Source organism: Gekko japonicus, unplaced genomic scaffold (genome assembly GCF_001447785.1).
Source record: "Gekko japonicus isolate JY-2015 unplaced genomic scaffold, Gekko_japonicus_V1.1 scaffold719, whole genome shotgun sequence".
In the NCBI taxonomy this organism is placed as follows: Eukaryota; Metazoa; Chordata; class Lepidosauria; order Squamata; family Gekkonidae; genus Gekko; species Gekko japonicus.
In genome coordinates this window covers 101,345-105,524 of record NW_015175991.1, presented here as the reverse complement: position 1 = coordinate 105,524, position 4,180 = coordinate 101,345, and the positions used below count along the sequence as shown (strand labels likewise).

The window sequence follows — 4,180 nt, the reverse complement described above, 5'->3', positions numbered from 1 at the left end:
CCCCCGCCCTTGTGTAGCATTAGACCAAAGGTGATTGGGATTGCATGGTTAAATTGAGGATGAAATGAGCAGTACATCTTGCCTAAAGAGTGTTGTAAATATAGCCCCCTTTTATGAGGGCCAAGAGACAGAGCAGCATCCCTTACCATTTCATTCAGGTGGATGGGAGGGAAATAAAGTTTTTTTTAAAAAGGCAGTGGTAGGAAATGGAAGATTCTGAAATTATAGTGAAAATGTGTTTTTGTAAGCTATTTATTTCCCAAGTACAGTTGATTCCTACTGTTTGTGCTAAATTCTGTCAGTTTTGGGGTATGAAGAAGAATGTACATGCTTTGTTCAAGCAACAGAGTGGTTGTGTTGCAAGATTAACAAACATATTATGGCATAATAAGCTTTTGTGGGCCTGGGCCCGTTTATCAGATGCACATGGAATAATTGAATTCATTTGGGAATTTTTAAAGGTACAAAAATAGTAAGCAGATTCAGAATCTACTTCTTTAGTTTGATTATAATTTTTTTGAAATGTTCTAACTGGTATTAGGGACTGAAATATGTTGTCATCACATGTAACCTCTATTCCACTGGGATTGTTAGAAAAACAAGCTATCTCTAAGGGGTATACTTGTAGGCATGTGTTTTGTTAGCTATAAAGTGGGTTGAAGTGGAATTAGAGACAGGAAGTTTGTGGTTAGAGGGAACAAACTGGGGGTTCATAACAAATGGATTGGGGAGAGGAATAAAAGATTTGTAATCCCCTAGCACCCCCCCCCCCCAAACTCCCAGATTCTTCTTAAGATTCTATGAATCTCAGTGGCTTCAGAGCCATTTTATTCATCTCCCTTAACTCCCCCACACACTCTAAACTGCTGTCAGCATTCCATGCTTCTTGAAGCATTCTCAGTAACCATCAAGCCTCTTAAGAAAAGCATATTTTCCTTTTGGTTAATTTTTAAAGTCATATTTTTGTGTACCTGATAAGTCTCCAAAGTATGTAAAAACCCTGTATCTGATTTTACTATTTTACTATTAGAGTATGTAATCCAAAGTATGTAAAAACCCTGTATCTGATTTTACTATTTTACTATTAGATATAGAATGGTAAAATAATTATCTTTAGTGGAAGAGCAGAAAATCTGTTGAAGTGCAGTAATTCACTTTTGAAAGTGATTTGGTATAGAGGAAACCATATTGTAAATCTCATTAAATTAACATGACTGGGATGTTCACAGAAAGTTTAGCCAGATTTGACTTGTTTTTGTTTTCCTTAATATAATTATGGCACATTTCTGGAGTTATTATCATATGTAGCTAACTTTACATTGGTTTAAATAGTAAACATATACCTTGTATTTCACGTGTGTGTAGGATCTGCACTCTCTGAGGCTGGCATGATCAGAAACACAGTTGAGACTCAGTTATCCATCAATAAAATGTGTGGTAATGGGTGCAAACATTACAGCCTATCAAAATCCATCATGCTTTGGTAACATTAAACTGTAATTCAGACTCAGAAAGCACAAAATAGAAAAACATTGGTACATTTGCCAAAGTTCTATGAACCTAAACATGTATTTGCCATGTCATTAACACACAGACCAGGATGAGTTCTTGGAGAGATGAAAACATATAATCTTTCTAATCCATTGGACCCGTTTTCCAATCAACAGGACTCCTAGATGGGTTGTGACCTGGGCAAAAGTAGGCCACGCTAGTGCTGCCTCTACTGTGTTCTTTTTTCCACTTCTCCTGAAATATGTGGAATAAAAAATAAAGTGTGTGAGAGAAGCTTGTAAAACAAAATTAATCTGGGTTTTGTGTTTTGGATTGGAGTTAAAGGTGAGTCTCAGATATAGAAAGGTTGAGGACTATTGTTCTAATCAACATGTTGTATGTACCTTGATCCTTGTAGGGCATATAAGCAGGAAATAATAAAGCTACTTTGAAAAGTGAAAGTGTTCCTCATTAATAGGTTTATGTCATGGAAGATTAATGCCTTGGGTATTACACTGAAATGGATTGAAGTTCAGCAAGGCATCCAACCAGATTTGTGTTGCACTGAGATACCACTGAAAATACTCATATACATGAATATTCACTTTCGTTTGCTTTTTGTAAGAGCAACTGTGAATTCATAGTCAGACCACTTGTATTTCTTCAGTATAATGACACATATTACATTCCAATACCTGTGTTAGAGGTCCTGACTTTCCTTCTGTACTCTGTTTGAGAAATATTTTGAAAAATAATGAGAGAGTCTTTTGGTTCTGACTCATTATGGCCTTTTGTGCATTGCTCTCCCCATCCTTTGGTAATACAAGCCTGTGCCTTTCTTGTGCAGGCAGCAAGCACGGAAATTCTGTTAATAATAGAACTAGTTCTACAAAACAGAGTTTTAAGGGTTAGTGAATAAAAATACCTGTTAGTACAATGTTATGCATTTATCCTTTGTAAGCAGTTCCTTATGTCACTTAACAAACTGATTTTGAAACCTGTAGGATTTAAAACCTTGTTCTTGAAGACCTGCTCGGTACAACTATATTACATAGCTGTTAACTTATAAAACTTGTGAATTTTAACCAGTATACTGAAGACATATGTACTGCAGCAACTGGAAGAACTGAAGGGAAAGTAGTTTACTTCATTCTACAGGAGGATTCTGAAACCAATTCTAGTAAAGTCTAAAACTCAGACCTTAAAGCAGTGTGTGGGGGAAAAACAGTTTTGAGCTTGAAACTGTGATGTGGTGGCCTGTCGTGTTCCTTTTATCTCTATTAACACCCCCCCCCCGAAGAAAATGAGCAAAACTTGATTGTTAGAAATACAGCAGTGTTTTCTCCAAAGTCAGAGGGCTAATATGTCTTCCTGAATAACTATTATTTTTGGCTTGGAAGACCTTAGTACAAATCACTCTAATAACTTAAAGCCCAACTTCACAGGGTTGGTATGAGGAGTATTGTAGCTTGTATTAAGTCTTCAGGTTAGGATAGAAATGTAGGACTAAATATTGAATTTAATACAATACTGTGTTACCAACTGCCTTTTACATTAAAAGCAAAGAATGCAACTTGTATGTTGTCAAAGGCAGACGAAAGCAACAGGTCTTCTGATGGGATCCGATATCCTCATTAAGTGTTAAATTGTTTGCCTAGAAAAGCAGGCCAGATCTGAAGTTTCTATATTGCATAGTCATTTATTTTCAAAACATAAACCTCACCTCATTATCAAGATGGAATTATAAGCATGTAATAAATCAGAACACAATAAAATGAGATAGATGGACCTCTATTAAAGCTAAAAGACCAACTGATTAATAGACATTAAAACAATATAATGTACAACATTCTCTGAGCCAATAGGAAGTAACAAAACTACAGAGGATAATACACCCAGCCGCTTTAGATGGGAAAGATGGGGAGGGGGGGAAATAACAACAGCTAACATAAGGCTTGGTGTGTGTATATATGCCTGGGCATGACGCTCAACAGGCTTGGTTCTAGGTTCACTGAGGGACTGAGAGATTTCCACAGCCCTTCACATTTCTTTCATCAGGTAGAGGTGTCAGTGGAGAGGGGGGAGGGGCTGCAAGCGTATGTAAGAGGAGGTGCTCTCTCCTTCCCACTGGGTATTTCAGACCTGCCTGTTATCCAAACTGATGTGCGCATGGAGGGTGGATGCTGCTGGCTCCCATTCCCCTTTGCCAGCCTAGCCAGGAGATTGTAACATATGCATGAGCGATCGTGATTGAAGCTCTTCAACACCAACTGAGTTTTTAAAACAGATCTTTATTCACTGTAGCACCACTTTACTCTAGAGCAGGGGTCCTCAAACTTTTTAAACAGGGGGCCAGTTCACTGTCCCTCAAACCGTTGGAGGGCCGGACTATAGTTTTAAAAAAAACTATGAACAAATTCCTATGCACACTGTACATATCTTATTTTGAAGTAAAAAAAAACAAAACTGGATCAAATACAATATTTAAAATGAAGAACAAGTAAAGTTAAATCTACAAACTTACCAGTATTTCAATGGGAACTATGGGCCTGCTTTTGGCTATTGAGATGGTCACCAACCGGTTCCATATTTGTCACTGCTAGTCGCCGCAGCCTCTCACGCCTCTCTTTGCATTGACTCATTGGCTCAAGTCAAATGCATTTCCATGTTGCCTCAGTTTCCAGTACAA

General features: G+C 37.6%; 1 protein-coding gene across 1 annotated transcript in view; it reads left to right on the top strand.

Moving 5' to 3' along the window:
* The window catches only part of SEC23A (Sec23 homolog A, COPII coat complex component), a 38,834-nt gene that overhangs the window by 1,083 nt on the left and 33,571 nt on the right, over window positions 1-4,180 (top strand). The window lies entirely within an intron of this gene.